General features: G+C 44.8%; 1 protein-coding gene across 2 annotated transcripts in view; it reads right to left on the bottom strand.

Annotated features, from left to right (window-relative positions):
* SEPTIN6 (septin 6) overlaps positions 1 to 19,424 on the bottom strand; it is a 123,002-nt gene that overhangs the window by 55,086 nt on the left and 48,492 nt on the right. The gene's annotated exons all lie outside the window — the stretch shown is intronic.

Here is a 19,424-nt window from a genome sequence, read left to right as displayed (position 1 = left end):
GCATCAGAGGAGAAAAAAAGATCACTTAATTTGGAGGTTTGTCCTTGCCTCTGAACCTATCCTTTTTGTAGCTGTCTCTGGCTCTGTAGAGATGCATTAGACCTGCCAAACTGCCAATTGACCAAGAGAACTGATATTGATTTATCTTCAAGGTGTACTTCATTGTTGTTTCATTTCTTTGTGGGGGCAGGGTTAAGCCACAACCAGATGTGGTCAGGGATTACTCCTGGCTCTGTGCTCAGGGAGCACTTCTTGTGGGGTTCTGGCAACCTCTGCAGTGCTGGGGATTAAACCAGAGTTTTTTGTTTCTGTTTTTGTTTTTCAGTCACATTGGGTAGTGCTCAGGGTTTTCTCCTAGCTCAGCACTCAGGAATCACTCCTGGCCATGCTTGTGGGACCATATGGGATGACGGGTTTGAACCTGGTTTGGCTGCGTGCAAAGCAAATGCCCTACCCACTGTACTAACTCCCTGGTCCCTCGAACCACAGTTGGATTCATGCACGTGCCTTAACCCCTATACTATCTTACTGGCTCCATTTTTTTGCTGGGGAACAGGGCGAAGCACTGGTGGTGCTTGGGAACTACTCCTTGCTCTGTACTTAGGGATCACTCCTGCTGTTACTCAGTTAACCATGGGTCGAACAGAATCGAACCCAATTCTCCTGCTTGCCAAGAATAATCTATCTCTCAGGTCCATTCATTGAGGTTTCCATCCTTTTCCAGCCTCTGTGTCCTGCATGTATCTGGAATATAGTAAAGGTTCCACACACAGGTCTGTGCAGCACTCCTCACCCCATTCCCAATGACTGTCTTCCCATGGTGTACCCCCCTCACCATCCACTCTGCTGTGTTTATCAGATTCCCGTCAGTGGTCCAAAAATCCTTTAGGCAAAATCCTCTTAAAATGTGTCATTTCCAGGCTCAAGTGATAGTAAAGTCGGTAGGGCACATTCCGTGCTTGTGATGGACTGGAGTTCAATCCCTGCTATAGGATTCTCGAGAACTGCCAGGAGTGATCCCTGAATGCAGAGCTAGAAGTAAGCCTTGAGCTATGAACCACCTCTACCATCATGTAAGCTCATCTTTATCAGCCAAGAGATCAACTAGCTGCAAAAACTTCCCAGACACCCCTAAATGGCTGAGACACCTGAGGCATACTTGGAGGAGTGCGGGCCAGTGTCTGCCCAAACAAAACCCTGGGGTTTCCACACCCCAAAACTCCCACCATGCCCCAGGATAGATTCCACTGCTTAGGACTACTGAGTATCATAGTGAACTTAACTGTGCAGAAACCTCAGGTACATGGGTTCCTGTGGCTGAAAACTCCTTTGAGATGGGCTACCTCCCCACACAATCTTGTACTTCTGGAAGCCCTGGAAATCATGACCATGAACCACCTTTGCCATATGTAAACTTAGCCATCAAAAAATTTAACTCCAGCTGGACTGACCAGTTAAAAACTCTGGAATTTCTGGAGTATGCAGTTGCATTCACGGCTGCACGAAATCTCCAAAAGCTTCAAAACTGACAATCCAGTAGTAGCACACCAAATTGGACGAGGTATGATGTAGAAGCCAACCAATCTCGACAACAAAAACATTAAAACAGGAATTTAATTTGGTAGCAACAACTTAGTAATCCCTCAGACAAGGACTTAATATCTGCATGACGAGATACAATTTTCACTGATTTTCTTCTAAGGAAATATTTTTGACCATTCTTTTAGTTGTTTATGGGCAGCACTGTAGCACTGTCCTCCCGTTTTTCATCAATTTGCTCGAGCAGGCACCAGTAATGTCTCCATTGTGAGACTTGCATGGGTTTATGGGTAACAAGCACTATAAAATAAAATATTGTGGGCAGGCTTGAGAGGTGACTGGGAAATGGAGACAGTAGTGAAGGGAAGTGACAGTGGTGGTGGGATTGGTACTGGAAAACTAAGTTCCCATAACAAACCATCATGAACAACTTTGTACACCATGGTGTTTAAATGAAGTTTGTTTGGGAGGAGAAGTAAACCCTGAACACTGGCATGTGTCACTCAAAAACAGGAAGGAAGGAAGGAAGGAAGGAAGGAAGGAAGGAAGGAAGGAAGGAAGGGGGGAGGGAGGGAGGGAGGGAGGGAGGGAGGGAGGGAGGGAGGGAAGGAAGAAAGGAAGGAAGGAAGGAAGGAAGGAAGGAAGGAAGGAAGGAAGGAAGGAAGGGTGTTGGTTCTCTAAGCAATACTTAAGTGTTCCACAAAGATGGAGTTTTCTACCTAGCCTTCTATACTGGAAGCTTCAACATCTCCCACCCCCAAACTCCAAGAGAGGATAGAGACAACCGCTCTCCTCTACCACTTTTTGTTTATTTGATTTGGACCGCACCTGACAGTGCTCAGAGATCACTTCTGGCAGGCTGGGGGTGGGGGGGATGGAAAGGGGTGGTATAAGTGGTGCCAAGGCTCAAACCCAGATCCACTTTAGGCAAGGCAAATGACATACTCACTGTCTTGTCTCTCTGGCCCCCGCTAGCTCATTATTCCCTGCTTTTCCTCTAATCTCGCCTATGACTTACAAAAGCCCCAATCCAATCTAGCTTGTTCCTCCTCCTCATTACTATTTATCTTTCACTTTTAAGAGCAGCAGTTCTATTTTTTTTCCTTTAAAATTTTTTCCTCCACCATGGGACCCGTGGTGGTGGAGGATGGGCACTGGTGGAGGGATGGGTACTTGATCATTTTATAACTGAAACCCAAGCACAAAAATTTATAAGTCTATAACTGTACCTCATGGTGTTTCACTAATAAAAAAATAAAAATAAAAAAAAATTTTCCTTGTGGGGGATCCTGGATTGTGGGTCAGGATCCCCTTATCACAAGCAAAACACCAGGAGATTAAAAGATTAAATTTACATCCTCACACTTGCCCTGGGTTCTGGCTTTCCTTTTCTTTAAAAAAAAATATATATATAGCTTTTTGGGTCACACCCGGTGATGCACAGGAGTTACTCCTGGCTCTTCACTCAGGAATCACTCCTGGCGGTGCTCGGGGGACCATATGGGATACTGAGAATCGAACCCAGGTCGGTCGCGTGCAAGGCAAACGCCCTACCCGCTGTGCTATCAATCCAGTCCCTTAAATGTTATTTATTGGTTGGGAGGAGATAGTACACCTGCCTTGTATACAGTCACCCCAGCTTGATCCCCTGCACTGTAAATAGTGCCCAAAAACCACCAAGAGTGATCCCTGAGCACAGAGCTAGGAAGGAGGAAGCCCTGAGTATAGCTGGGTGTGGTCTCCAAACGAAAAAAATTTGTTTCTAATTATTTTTTAAAAGCGGGGCTGAAGAGATAGATAGTATAGGGGTTAAGGTGCTTGCCTTCAGGCTACTGATCCTGGTTCAATCCCAAGCACCACAAGTGACTAAAAATAGAAAAGTGGGGCTGAGAGATAGCACCGGGGTAAGGCACTGGCTATGTCTCCACGCTTCAGTGTAACTCAGGAGATACTCACAGTTCCTATCTCAGGACAGAATCCCAGCAGTGCTTTAGAGTATTTGTGGTACTGAGAACTGAACCAGGGTCAGACACATGCAAAGAAAGTGTCTTTTGCCTCATTATATCTCTTGGCCCCTACGGTAATTTTAGCAGTAATAGTTATTTCATTACAAATAGAAATTATCAATATATTTTGGTCTGCTGAGATAATACAGTGGGTAGGGAGCGTAACTTGCATGTGGTCAACCTAATTTTATCCCTGGCACCCATATGGTCTCCAGAGCCTGGCCATGAGTGATACCTGAGCTCAGATCCAGAAATAAGCCAAGAGTACCACTAGGTGAGTTCCCAGACCCCAGGAAAATATTTGGGGCCAAAGAGAGGATAGTACAGGACTTAAGGACTCTTGTACATGGGTGACACTTGTTCAGTCCCCAGCGCCACATATGGTTACTAAGAATGGTCAGTAGAGATCCCTGAACACAGAGCCTGGAGTGTAGCCCCTGAGAACTACCAAATGTGTCCCTGAGCACATAGCCAGGAGTAACTCCCAAGCAGACAAATGTGGCCACAAAAACCAATTAATTAATTGAAAAGTGAAAAGCACACCCAAGAAATAGTACAGGGGTTAAAAGCATCTATCTGGCTTGCATCTCACAAACCCTGGTTCAAATCTCCAGCACCACAGCCAGTCCCCCAAGCACGGCCATGGATTCCTGAGCACAGAGCATGGAAGAGCCATTGAGCACTGCTAGATCTGGCCCCCAAATCCACTAAGCCATCATCTGAGGATTCAAGGCAGAAAGGTTTTTTCACATTTATTTAATCAATTTATTTATTTAGGCTTTTGGTCCACATCCAGCAGTGTTCAAGGCTTACTCCTGGCTCTATGCCCAGGAATCATCCCTGGTGGTGTTTGGGAGACCATATTGGGGTGCTGGGGATCTAACCTGGTTGTTCACATGCCTGGCAAGTTCTTTACCTCTATACTATCCCTCTGGTTCCTTGTTTCTTTTGTTAATTTATCTTACTTAGGCACTATGGTAGGCTGGAGCAATAGCACAGCAGGTAGTGCGTTTGCCTTGCATGTATCTGAGCCGGTCGACCCGAGTTCGATTCCTCCGCCTCTCTCAGAGAACCCGGCAAGCTACTGAGAGTATCTTGCCTGCACTGCAAAGCCTAGCAAGCTACCCCTGACGTATTCAATATGCCAAACACAGTAACAAGTCTCACAATGTTACTGGGTCCGCTGGAGTAAATCGATGAACAACGGGAGGACAGTGACAGTGACAGTGACAGGCACTGTGGTTTATAAAGCTTTTAATAACAGTGGTTCGGGAATTCAGTGTTCCAAATCCATATCCACCACCAGTTATCAGTGTCCCGCAGGGTAGCTCTTAACCTGAGGTTCAAAGACCACCAAGGTTTCTGTAGAGAGAATCTGTACGATCTATGAACTTGATTAGGAATAGGAAAAAGTACATCTTTCTCACTAAACTCTAACCGAAATTTAGCAATTTCTTCAAGAACAATCTAAAGTTGTTTTTGCAAGGGGGTGTTAGGGCTGTACACAGTGGTACTCAGGGCTACTCACAGCTCTGTGTGCTCAAGATGAACCCCCAGCAGTACTTGGAGGACCATGTGGTATTAGGAGTTAAACCAGGGTCAGCCATATGCAAAGAAAGTGCCTTTACCTCAAGGCTATCTCTTGGCCCTAACAGTAATTTGAGCATTAACAGTTATTTCATAACCAATAGAAATCATCGATATATTTTGGGAGATCTCCAAGCAGTGTTCTTCATATCTAGGGGCCACTCCTGATGATTCTTGGCCAACAAGGCCAGCAACTCAATGCAAAGGCCCAAGGAGCATTCTCAGGCCCTGTGGTGCCGGGGATCTCCAGAGCTGCTCCAGTTGTATTTGATGGCCATCAGAGCTACACCTGGTAATGCCTAAGGGGACCATCTGGTGCCAGAGATAGAAGCAGGGTTGGCCACATGCCAGGCACTATCTCTCTGGCCCATCATACATTTTTGTTTCCTATTGCAGTTGTCTCAAATATTGCAATGTAGCATTTTAGACTCAGCACAGCTTCAGAATTATGATAATCATTAGACCTGCAGATAGATCCTGCTATTTTAGGAATTAACAGAAAGGCATGTGGACCACCAAGTTGCCATTTCAAAATAACTTGGTAACTGTATTTTTGGTATCACTGTGGCATTTGGGGGATTTAAAATGTTATTCTGAGAACAAGTCCGTAGGCCTCACTAGATTGCTAAAGAGACCAAAGGCACAAAACAACCCCTGGCTAGACCATGCCTTTTACTCATTTCACATAGTGATGTGTACTGTGAAAACAATAAAACAGTATAATGACACAAAATTACAGTGACTGAGGGTTTAGCTACTTTAAATACAGTGATCAGGGAAGGCTTCGCTGAGAATGTAACATTTTAAGATGCAGGAATGACAATGAGAGAGCCTTAGAGAAACCTGGCAGAAGAACATTTCAGATAAATATGATGGTCCTGAGGCAGAAATGAGTTTGACAAATGAAGAGTTTGGGAAGAATGGCAAGAGGGCTTGGTGTTAGTGAATGAAGGAAAAACAGTGAACTAGTCACCGTAATAACAACAATGATAATAATAACTATCCATGATTGCCAAATGGTGGAAACAACACAGATGTCCATCAACCTGGGAAAGGATAAACAAAATTCAGAATAACAAGACAATGGAGGATTCATATAACTGAATATTAATAAGCCATTAAAGAGAAGAGAAACCTGATAAAAATAAACCTTAAAATAAATCACCCAAATAAACCTTAAAAACACTGGAAGTTTGGGGCTGACATAATAGCACAGCGGGTGGGGTGTTTGCCTTGCATGTGGGCGACCCGGGTTCGATCACCGGCATCCCATTTGGTCCCTTGAGCACCGTCAAGGGTAATTCCTGTTGTCTTAAATATTGTATATCACTCTGTATCACCTGCTGTGACCCAGAAGCAAAAAAATAAAAAACACCGTAAGTTTATAATAGCCAGACATAAAAGGACAAGTATTGCATGATTCCACTTATGAGAGCTACCTAGAATAGTTACAGAGACAGAAAAAAGAGTAATTACCAAGGGTTGAAGAGGAGGGGAATGTTTATGGGTTTTCATTCTGAGGTGTTGAAAATAGTTGTTGGAGGTACAACATTGTGAATGCATTAAAATGTCCCTGAATTGTTCACTTCAAGCTAGTTAATTTTATGTTACATGAATAACACCTTAATAAACAAAAAAGAATAATAAGAGATGAAAGGAGAAAGGCAGCGAGGGCAGACAATGGAAGGTATCATAGGCTCTGCCGTCCCATTGTTTTCTAATTGGTTATTGTTGGTTGATCAGAAGTCCACAGCTTTCTGCATTTTTATTTTGAATTTTGCTACTTTACTCAACATTTTTATTATAATTACTTTCAGTTGATTACCTTGGGTTTTTCGAAATAGTCATATTATAGAAAAAGAATTATTTTATCTCTCAATGAGAGCTTAAAAACTTTTAAATTGAGATGCCAGAGTGGTAAAAAAGAGTTAAGGTGCTTGCCTTTCAGGTGGCTGATCCCAGCTCAATCCCTGGTGCTATATATGGTCCCCCAAGCTCTGCTAGGAAGTGACCCCTGATCAGAGAACCAGTAACACTGCCAGGTATGACCCCCTCCAAAACAAAAAAAAATAAAAATATTGAAATAACGTTGCATTGTCACACTGTTTAAGTTTGAGGTGTGTACGACTGAAAGTCAACATGTGTATACTAATAAAGTTCACCAACAAATTTCTATTTTTTATCAAACAATTGACCCTTTCACCAGATTTTCTCAACCCTTTTCTTCTGATAACCATTCATTCGATTTGAATGTAGGTTTCTTTTAGTTTTAGTTTTTTTATTTTATTTCTCACTTTATGACATATATTGAGCATATATATGTATATATATGTGTATATATATATATGATGACTTTCCTTGATAATCCGTCAGTTCCTTTCTGACATGTCTATACTGACACCATTTCCTCTGTCTACAATACTTCCTCTCTCTCCTTAGCTTGAATTCTTGGCCAGCATCTGAGGTCCCATCCTGGACCATCTTTTTAAGAAAAGGTTTGGGGCCACACCCAGCAGTGCTCAGAGCGTACTCCTGGCTCTGGACTCAGGAATCACTCCCACTGGGGCTTGGAACTACTCTCTTTACTATCATCACTCTGGCCCACCGTCTTATCTTGTCAATCTAAAGATGACTTACACTTTATCCCTAATGGGGGCTATTCCTTCCCTCCCCAGTTACTTGTCAGCTTCCTCCTGTCCTTCTTCCAATACACCTCTAAATGAATCATCAAAGTCTCCTTCCTCTCCCAGGCAAACATGGTCATCAGAGGTTCCCCTGTTGTGAATCTACAAAGTCTGCTCACAGCCACCATGTTGACATGCTGACACCATGTCAGACATCAAAGCCATGATCCCGTAGTCAGGGGGTCAACAACTCAGTGACTCTCTCATCTCATCTTGCCCCTCCTTTCCTCTAGCCTCTGCTCCATTCTCTGTGAATTTATCCTCCTGAAGTTCTACAGAAACCTTTCCACAGATCCCTGAAACCCCTGTACCACGATAAACAACTGTGTTTATGTGTGCCACTGCCAGAGTTCAGTCCTGAGACCAACCAGGAACACAAAGACCACCTGTGCACCAGTTAGAAATACAGACTTAGGGAAGAGACAGTACTTGGGTTAGGGCTCTTGCTTTGCAGTGCAAGTGCCACTGGTGCCATCCTCAAGAGTACTACTGGGGTGGGGGGCTGGAGAGATAGCACAGGGGGTAGGGCATTTGCCTTGCATGCGGCTAACCCGGGTTCAATTCCCAGCATCCCATATGGTCCCCTGAGCATCACCAGGAGTAATTCCTGAGTGCAGAGCCAGGAGTAAACCCTGTTACTCGTCGAGTGTGACCCAAAAAAAGAAAAAAATAGAGTACCACCAGGGGTCACTCCCAGAGCCAGGATGATGCCTTGGCACCACAGGATGTGGCCCAACCCCTCCCACCTGAAAGAAAGCAATGCAGACTCCCAACCGAGACCTCTGGGATCAGAATAGTTTCAGGGGATGCCTGATTTTCAGGATTTCCGGAGTTTTTACCACACTGGATGGTGTTCAGGGGTTACACCTATCTCTGTGCTTGGGAATCTCCACATGTGATAGTACCATGCAGGGCCAGGGATTGATCACCCACATGCAAGACAAGGGTCTTAAATCCTGTTCTATTCTCCAGCTCCAGAATCAGTAGTTTAGGTTTTTGTTTTATTTGTTTGGGGGCCACACGTTGTGGTGCTTAGGGCTTACTTCTGGCTCTGTGTTCAGTAATCACTCAGGGCGGGGCTGGGGGACCATACCGGGTGCTGGTGATCAAACACAGAGCATCTGTGTGCAAGGCAAGCACCTATCCCTTTATTCTCTCTCTGACTCTCCCACCACGAATCAGTGTTTTTATGGTGAGCCAACTGGACTCAGAGCTCAAAGCGAGAGTGGTGCAGCTCAAGTCCTGAACTCAAACTGGACCCAAAGTTCAATGCAAGGATGTGATGCTGCTCAGCCCCTGAGGTTCCAGCGATTACCTGGGCCAACCCAGGTGGTTGCTGGAAGCTCCAGGGCCACACCTGATGGTGTTCAGGGCACCATGTTTGGTGTCAGGGATCAGCCAGGGGTTGACCTTAACCTCTGTACTATCTCTGCAGCCCTACCTAGTAATTTTTTTTCTAAAAAAGTGTGCAGTTAGGCCAAAGATATGTGGCACTCTCTGCTTCAGAACAATCTGGAAATCTTCCTTGGTCTTGAGTGGCTCCTTTCACTGGCTTCAATTGGCCATTCAAATGTTCACTATTTTCCTCAAGTTCCAAAATCTATTCATGAACCCCTTACTCTTGTGAGATCACCTTACCTACAACTGTACCAAGCGAACTGAGACCACCAGGCTCCCACTATTCCAATTTCCTGCTTTAATCTTTCACTTCAAAAACAGAATCAGGACCAGGGAGAAGACTTAAAAAGCTGGAGCCAGATACCTGGTGCAGTGAGTGAGTAGGTTGGCTTGCCTTGCATGTGGTCAGCTTGGGTTCAATCCCCAGTACCCCAGAGTGACTCTGGTGCCACAACAGGAGTAATCTCTGAGCCAAGAGAAAGCTCTGAGCACTGCTGGGTGTGATCCCAAAACAAAAATAACAAAACAAGCTGAAGCTCATGCCTTGTATGCTTGAAACCCTGAGTTCGATCCCAGCACCAACTGTCCCCCACCCCCATACCATTACCACCAGTTATAACCCTGGTGGTGCCCAGCACTACTGGAACAAGCATTGAACCATCAGGTCTGCATTGCCAAACTGAGTGTCACTGAGAGATCTCTTAAACAACAAGCCAAATATAAAATATAGCCAAAGAGGTGGCTCAAGGTTCTGGACACATGGTTTGCATGAGGGAGCCCTGGGCTCCATTATACCTGGCATTGCATAGTCCCCAAGCACCAAACTAGCTGAAGTGGGGCCTAAAGCCTTAATAATAATAATAATAGGGTTGAGTAGATAGTTCAGAGATTAAAGCACTTATCTTTTATGAGGCTGACCCAGGTTTGATCCCCAACACCATGCAGGGTTCCCTGAGAACCACCAAGAGTGATCCCTAAGCATGGAGACAACTCTCTGGCCCCAAAGAGATGTGTTTTTTTATTTTTAAGACAAAGCACCTAACCCGGTCTTCTATCTTCCTTCCAACCCCTCAACAACCCCTCAACGGTGTTCTATCTTCTCTCCAACCCCTCGCCAAATTAAGTTTTTTTTTTTAAATCAACCCTTCCTCACTAAGCTAAAACAGTGATGGTTGGAAATGATCACTCTAGACCACAACTGGGTGTTCAAAGGAGGTAAAGTGATAAGCATGATATTCTTTCAGTAACAGAATTGCAAATCACAGTGCCTAAAAGGGAAAAAAGGAAAGAGTGGGGGTGATAGAGTGAGAAAGAGAGAGACACACACAGAGAAAGGCAGGCTGGGAAGTAGGAGGGAAATTGGGAACACTGGTTGCAGGAAATGTACTCTGGTGAAGGAATGGATGTAGAGATATTGTATGACTAAAACCCTATCATGAACAACTCTGTAACTATGTATCTTGTGGATTCAATAAAGGGGGGAATCAACCCTTCCCTGTAAAGCTCTAGTATCTACGGATGAAGGAGTCCTCCATCTCTCCCAGGGCTCATCACCCCCTGTACAGTTGGTCACCTTGCTTTCAACCTCTTTGAAAACCTGGCTCATTTAACAGTTCCCCAGCTCCTACTGACCTCTTTTAGAAGAGGCAATGTGGAAAACTACTTTAAGGAACAAAAAGAGTGGTCCGGGAAGATGGCCCAAAGGGTTGGAGCACAGAATTTCCACGCAAGAGGCCCAGATTTGATCCCTCACCACCACATGGAGTGAACCCCAAACACCCAACTCTTGAAAACACCAAGACCAAAACCAAAAAAAAAGGAAATTAAGTGGAGATTTCATATGGCTAAAGGAAAAAGGCACTGAGACTCAAAACAAGGTAACCTTGAGGTAACCAAGGTTACCTCCTGATATTATTTCCTGATAGAGAGGACATTGGAAAATCCGTTCCAACCAATCACTGGAGCATATTCACAGTACAGAACCCTGACCCCAATTCATTTTTCTCCCCCTCAAAGCCTAAAATACCTGTTAATGTACACCCCCTGCTGCATAATGAGATGGTAATGATACATACAATGTCAAAACAAGTGAGCAGTCAGTCCACGTGTGTGACTTAATTTTTTTAATTAATTTTTTTGGTTTGGGGGGTCACTTTCCACGGTGCTCAAAACTTACTCTTGGCTCTGTGCTCAGGGTTCAATCCTGGTAGGCTTGGGAGACCATATAGGGTGCCGGAGAGCCAACTGGGTTGGTCACATACAAGGCAAGTGCCTTACCAGCTGTACTATCACTCATGCATGTGTGACTTTAGCACCACCCAAACATACTGCTCAGGCCAACCCTTCCAGTACATTACAGTTCTGGAGTCAGCTCACTCTAGGAGGTCACTCAAAGGACTGGAGCACATGCTTTTGCCTGCCCCAAGTAGGATCCCTGAAAACCTCCAAGAATGACCTCTGAGCACTTCTGGAAGCGATTCCATGTGTAATCCCCTAAGCCTGCCACGTGTGGCCCGCGAACAAACAAAATCAGGGGCTGGAGAGATGATACAGGAGGTAAAGCACACTTAAACTTGCTTGCCAACACAACCTCTGCATCCCAATCACACGTGGTTCCCCTAAGCACCACCAGGGGTCACTCATGAGCAGAGCCAGAAATAGGCCCTGAGCATCTCTAGGTGTAGCCCAACTCCCCCCTACCCTCCCCAAATAAATAAATAAATAAATTTTTAAATATACTTATTAGGTAGTTTATTCCTTAAAATCCTTGACTTAAAACCCAGTGGGCTACTCTCTCTTGAGAGAGCTGACCCTACTTCTCAGCACTCCACTTCTCAGGAGTGTGCATCCTGCAATGCTTGGGGCTACTCCCAACTCTGTGCACAAGGGACACTTCCCCTGGTCCTCAGGGAACCCTGAGGTGCCAAGGATCAAACCCAGGCCTCCTGCATGCAAAGCCTATGCTCAGTCCTTCGAGCTCTCTCTGGCTCCACCCCACTCTCTTGTCCTTGAATTCTTTTTCTGATAAAGGCAAAGAACCTGGTTTTATTTATTTGATTTCATCTGTTTTTAGTGAAGCAAAATAATTTTATTCAGAGATAGTACAGTGGGTAAGGTGTTTGCTTGCCTTGCATGTGGCTGACCCGGGTCCCATCCCTGGCATCATATATGGTTCAAGAGTGATCCCTAAGCGTGGAGCCAGGAGTAAGACCTGAGCACCACCAGGACTGGCCCCAAAACTAAGCCAATAAAAAATAGATCAATGTGAGGGAAAAGAAGAGAGAGATGTGTGTTCGAGAAAGAACAGACTTCTCCAGAGGGGAAAAAGCCCAGAGAACCTGGTTTTATAGGTGAATACTAGACTCACAGTTTTCTGTACACAAAAGCATTAAATATTATCCCAACCCAGTTCCCCCTAGCAACACCCTAACCCGAACTCCCATGAAATTCAGTGTGGCAGAGGTTAAACCCCAGGCCAAGCCAATTCAATAGATTTATACCACATGTTGGATTAATGGACTAATTGTCCCTGAGACCCTCCCTTATTTTTTTTGGCCTCCCTAAGTCAGTTCTCCCACAGGGCTTCCTCTCAACCAACAAAAGTTAAATGTTCTTAATGTTCCCTCTTGGAAATAACAAACCCAGAATAGACCTTACTCCAACCCAATCCTTCTTAGCCACACATTTCTCTCCAATCATTGTCCTGTAGAGTCCTTTCTTCCCTTCACAGCTTAGTTTGTCTTCTGCACCCACCATGTTATTCGTCGATTGCCTCGAGCAGGCCCCAGTAACGTCTCTTTCATCCTAGCCCTGAGATTATATTCAAGGCTCTTTAGGAGAATGAGACCCATCATTGTTACTGGTATTTGGCATATTTGGTGCGCCACAGGGAGTTTGCCAGACTCTGCCCTGTGGGCAGGCTACATTCGATAGCCTGCAAGTTTGTCCAAAGTAGGAATGAGATAATAAGATGTCATAAAAAGATGTCCTGATAAGATGTCGCGTGGTTCCGGGAACTGGATTTTATAGTCTCTGAGTCTTGGCCACTGATGGGATTACACGGCGCCAGGGGGCCAGGTGGTGGGTGTGACCCCCGCCTACTGGAATTTGGAGGATCTGGGTGGAGGATGCTCAACTCCAATCCGAGTAGGCTTGGAGATCTCGGCCCCGGAACCCGCGTGGCTTTGTCCCTCTGCCAGTACCTTCATGTGTGCGGAGAGTGGTCTCGGCATGGTGGTGGCTGGTCCTGCAGGTCTTCCGCTGCTGGAGCCCTGGTCGGGGCGGGGAGGAAAGCTCAACCCGCTCCCCTCCAAGGGACCCCGGTGAGGAACAGCCAGGCACAGGGGCAGGAGACTGCACTGGTCTCGTCCAGGAGCTGGATTTTATAGTTTCTGAGTCTTGGCCGCTGATGGGATTACACGGCGCCAGGGGGCCAGGTGGTGGGTGAAGTCTGATATATAGTATGTGCTGCTTAAATATTTAAGGACTTGATAGAAAATTTCTAAAATAACACTCTATTCACTTATTTATTTGTTTATTTAATTTAGTTTTTTGGCCACACCCAGCAATGCTCAGTCACATGCAAGACAAATGCCATACCCACTGTACTGTCTCTCCAGCCCCCTTACCTGTTTCTAATTTTCATTGCAGAGTGGGAGCTAGAGAGGTAGTGCTGCAGATAAGGCGCTTGTCCGGCACATGGATGAACCTGGTTCTATCTCCAGCACCACAAAATTTCCCCCAAGTCCTGCCAAGAGAGATCCCTGAGCACAGAGCCGGAAGTTAAGCCCTGAATACTGCTGATTATGTTCCAAAAACCAACAACAGAAAAGACAACCAAAAAATAAATAAAATACCATTTTCTACTCTCACCAGCATCCAGATTAATACTACGAATAGATAGTTCTGGATTAATGAAAAAAAATTAAAGGCATTTTATTTCAGCCATGAATGTACTTTCACTCTTTCATTCAACAAATAATAACTGCATATGCACAATACATCAGGTTGCTAACTTACCGGATTTCAAAGACTTAGTTCAGCCATACCTGATTACTTCCTCTCCACTTACAGCATCTTTTAGCCATCAAGCTAAATGGACTGTTTGTTACTCTTTCTGGTCCCATAGTGCACATCCATATGCCTCTGTCACTATACTTACCACATTCTGTAGAATTTATATAGGAATTTGTTTTATATTTGCAGTTTGGGTTCATAGCCGGTGGTGCTTATGGCATACTCCTGACTCTGTGCTCAGGGATCACTCCTGATGAGGTTCATGGGACCATATGGGTACCGGGAATTGAACCCATGTTGCGTGCATGCAATGAAAGTGCCTTACCTGCTGAACTATCTCTCCAGCCCTGATAGTGCATACTTTTCATATAGGACCCCTGGGATTTGATCCCTGGCACCACTGAGAATACCTGGTGTGAACCAAATGTTTGTAAAAGATAGTAATTTGATGGGGGTGTCATCTAGTTCAATTTAGCGTTTTCGTCGTTGTTTGGGGGTTCTTTTTTATGACAGGTACACTGTGAGGTGCCAAGGGTACTAAGAAATAAAGGCATAGTCTTTTATTTCAGAAGTCTGAAGTTTAGTGGAAGTCATTCAGGAATGCCCACAGGTTATTTCTGGCTCATTGCTCATGAGTGTCCCCTAGTGGTGCTTGAGGAAACCACATGTGACACCCGGATCAAAACGGGGTGTGCCACATTGCGGAGCAATTGCCTTACCCCACATACTATCTCCCCAGGTCGTCTCATAATTTTAAACAACCAAATACAACTGTATGGTATAGCTGGACCAGAGTCCATCTAGATGCTTTAATGATGGAAATTCAGACTGTTTAAAATGCCTTTATTCCCTATCCAATGTTGCAGTGATCACCCTTTCTGTGAGCTCTTCATGAACACATGCAATTGTTTTTCTAGGCTGTATATGTACCAATAATTCAAACTACTGTATAATAAGATGAAATTTTAGTTGACACGGCCAAATTTGCCTCCCAGTTTATACTCCCACCAAAATGAATGAATTATACGCCTAATAGCCAAGTTGTATCACTGTATCACTGTCATCCCATTCACAGATTTACTCGAGCGGGCGTCGGTGATGTCTCCATTCCTCCCAGCCCCATGATTTTAGCAGCCTCTCCTTACTCATCTTTTCCAATAACTGGAGGCTCTTTCAGGGTCAGGGGAATGAGACCCGTTATGGTTACTGTTTTTGGCATATCGAATACCCTACAGGGAGTTTGCCAGGCACTGCCCATGTGGGCAGGATACTCTCGGTAGCCTGCCGGACTCTCCAAAAAAAAAAAATATATATATATATATATACATATATATTATATTTCTCTATGATTTGTTGCCTACTGTCTGAACCCCATCAAATATGGTGTGGTAATTATGGAAAATGGGTAGGAAGTGTCTTATGATGTGTGAAAGCGGCCTGGAGCATGGTGGCAGTTGGGTAGTGGAGGTGGGCTGCTGGGGCTGGGTCCCTTGGGGCAGGGAGGGCTCTCACCTGCCCCACTCTGGGGCGCCCCAAGTAAAAATAGCCTGGCGTAGAGTCTGATGGCATGGCTATGGGAGCTTCATTTTATGCTCCCTTCTGGGAGAAGCAGCCGTGATAGCCAAGTTACCCATTTTAATCTCATTTTTGCAAACCAAGTAAAAAGTATTGCATTGTTTACTTTTGCATTTCCTTAATCACTGATGAAACTAAATGAGCATCTTGTGCTATCAGCCATTTACATTTCCCCTTTCTTTCAATTACTTGTTATTTTTTCAGGTAAAAATTCAGAAGTTCTCTTACATTTTATAAAATCCTGTACATATTGGTTGTAAGGGTTTTATTCTAATCTCTCTATTGTTTTTACTTCCACTTATGGCACATTTTTTGTCACTGTCACTGTCCTCTCCTCTTGCTGTTCATCGATTTGCTCGAGCGGGCCCAGTAACATCTCCATTTTGGGACTTGTTGTTATTGTGTTTGGCATATTGAATACGTCATGGGTAGCTTGCCAGGCTTTGCCGTGCAGGCGAGATACTCTTGGTAGCTTGCCAGGCTCTCCAAGAGGGGTGGAGGAATCGAACCCGGCTCAGCCAGGCCGGCTGCGCACAAGGCAAACACCTTACCGCTGTGCTATTGCTCCAGCCCATAGAACATTTTAATATGTAAAAATATTTTAAGGGTTTAAGGCCAGGGTTATAGCTCAAATAGTACAGCACATGCCTTAGAAATATGAGGTTCCAGGGAGCAGACCAAGAATACAGCAGATAGGGCAGTTGCCTTGCATGTGCTTGACCAGCTACGATCCTCGGCATCCCATATGGTCCCCCAATCACTGCCACGAATGATTTCTGAGTGAGGAGCCAGGAATAACCCCTGAGCCAGGAGTAAACCCTGAGCATTGTAGGATGTGGCCCAAAACAAACAAACAAACCAACCAAGTATGAGTCTCTGGGTCTTGTGGGGCGGGGGGGGGGGGGGGACTAATCTTTTCTTCTGTGACTGCTGGATTGTGTATCATGATTTGAAGTCTTCTCTTTTCTGAAGTTACAAAAATGTTCTCCTGTATTTCCCTTATATTTTTAGCATTTGTTTTTAATCCAATTGGAATCTATTTTTGTGAATGATGTCTGTGTGGGAAGGCCTCCTCTGATTTTTTTCCTAATGAATGGCCTATTTTCCCAGCACCATTTCTTCAACAGTCCCTTATTTTCCCTAGCTTAGATATACTGATTTTTTTTCCTTTTTTGACAAGGGGAACATCCAACGATGCTTAGAGGATCCGAGGTGGCACTGGGGTTTGAACCCAGACTTGCAAGGCAAGTGCACTACCGGCTAAACCAGCCTCCTATACTAAATTTTCCCCCTCATACTAAATTCTTGTATAAACATGACTCACTTTCCTCACTATTGTATTTTTATTGTTCTGATGCCTTTACTTCCTTAATTCCCATTTACTCAATAATGGTATAATCTAGCTTTTACACACAACTCTCCTTGAACTCATTAACTCAGTGCGTTAATGACCTTCATGTCACCAAAGCCAATGGCTATTTTTCAGTTGTTATCTTCTTGAATGTCCTTTATCAGTCTCCCCCATAGACTGCATGATATAACCTCCCTCGATTTTTCTCCCAAAAAATGTCATCATCAGGACAATTGTTCATTAAGTACTCTGTGTCAGACACTACTGAAGCATTTCATATGCCAAATATGTCAAGTGTATGTGCCATATATGTGTGTATATATGGGCCGAGCATCCTCCACCCAGATCCTCCAAATTCCAGTAGGCGGGGGTCACACCCACCAACTGGCCCCCTGGCGCCGTGTAATCCCATCAGAGGCCAAGACTCAGAGACTATAAAAACCAGCTCCCGGAACCACGCGGCCGCATTTGCGGCTGCGCGACATCTTATTATGACATCTTATTCCTACTTTGGACAAACTGGCAGGCTACCGAATGTAGCCTGCCCACACGGCAGAGTCTGGCAATCTCCCCGTGGCGTACCCAATATGCCAAATACCAGTAACAATGATGGGTCTCATTCTCCTAAAGAGCCTTGAATATAATCTCAGGGCTAGGATGAAGGAGACGTTACTGGAGCCTGCTCGAGGCAATCGACGAATAACAGGATGATTTGTGATTTGTGATTTGTGATATATATATATAGAGAGAGAAAGACAGACAGAAAGCGCGTGCTTTGCCACAACCATCCAATGTAGATAGCAATGGAAATGTAGATCGTAGTGATAGCATCATTCCAGGTGAGAATACTAAAACTTGAAGAATTAAACTCTCCAATTCAAGATCTCTGAGCTACTATGTTATTATGTGGCACAATGGAGTTTCCCTTCTCTCTCTCTCTCCCTCCCTTCCTCACTCAGTCCTTCACTCCCTTTCCTCCTTGTGCAGGAGATCAGACTTAGAGCCTTACACATGCAAGGTTAGTAATCTCCCACAAAGGGACATGGAAGAAGGGACTTTGAACCCAGGTCTGTCTGCAGCCAAACTCGTACATTCCTAAGCATGCCCCTTCCTAGCCTTTCTTTTCTTGCCCCCCCCTCCTCCCCCCTCCCTTCCTCATTTTAGGTCACATCTTGCGTTAGTGCTCAGGGTTTACTCCTGGCTCTCAGCTCGGAGATCACTCCTAGGAGGCTGGGGGACCATATGGGGTGCTGGAGATCGAACCTGGGTTGGTCGCGTACAAGGCGAAGCACCCTTCTCACTGTACTATTGTGCCGGTCCCTCTAGCATATCTTTTTATTTCCCTCTTGTGTTGCTTTTTCTCCAGCTTCCTTTAAATAGAGGCTTCCCCAGAATCCACTCTTGCTCCTACTCTTCTCCATTTTACTAGGCATCCTGGGGGAAAGCAGGCCATTCTGATGCCCAGTTCCAATGCAGCTGCGCTGACATATCTATGCCCAGATGGTCCTGGCAGGAAAATGCTGCTTTTTATTACAAATCCCTGGAGTTTACTCCATGCCTGCTCCCCATCCCAACTGCAGAAAGCCTTTTAATTTTGACTTATTTGAGTTTACATTATTTGATTTTCTATGTATATGCATCGTATTTGTAACTGGGACAAACAGGAAGGATATTAAAATATAATGGAAACAGTAGATTAGACTCTTAAGGGGCCGGAACAGTTCCATTCTTTCAAACCTCTGATATCAAAGCATTTCTGGGGCCACAGAGATAGTCGAGGGGATCTAAGGCACTTGCCTTACCTCCTGTCAATACTAATTCAAATCTCCAGCACCACATAGGGGTCCCTTGAGTACCACCAGGGGTTACTGATGAACAAAGAACAAGGAATAGCCTCTGAGCACCGCCAGGTGTGGCCCCCCAAACAAACCAACATTCTAAGGTGTTTCCCATGTAAGTTAGCAAGAGAACTTGGAGAGCTGACAGTAAGTACTCACTTGGTGATGTAACCATTCCCTTGCTCCAGGGCCTAAGCAACTGGTCACTAATCAGGGTCAAAACAATAAACAAGTCTAATAAAAAAGCATAAGTATGCAGCACTCAGTACAATAACTAGAATTTGATATAAACCTGTCACTGTCACTGTCCTCCCATTGTTCATCGATTTGCTCGAGCGGGTCCAGTAACATCTCCATTGTGACACTTGTTACTGTGTTTGGCATATCGATTACGTCACGGGGAGCTTGCCAGGCTTTGCTGTGCGGGCAA

This window comes from Sorex fumeus, unplaced genomic scaffold (assembly GCF_029834395.1).
Source record: "Sorex fumeus unplaced genomic scaffold, SorFum_2.1 ptg000058l, whole genome shotgun sequence".
Lineage (NCBI taxonomy): Eukaryota > Metazoa > Chordata > Mammalia > Eulipotyphla > Soricidae > Sorex > Sorex fumeus.
The sequence above is the reverse complement of the archived record's forward strand: the minus strand, read 5'-3'. Positions and strand labels throughout refer to the sequence as shown.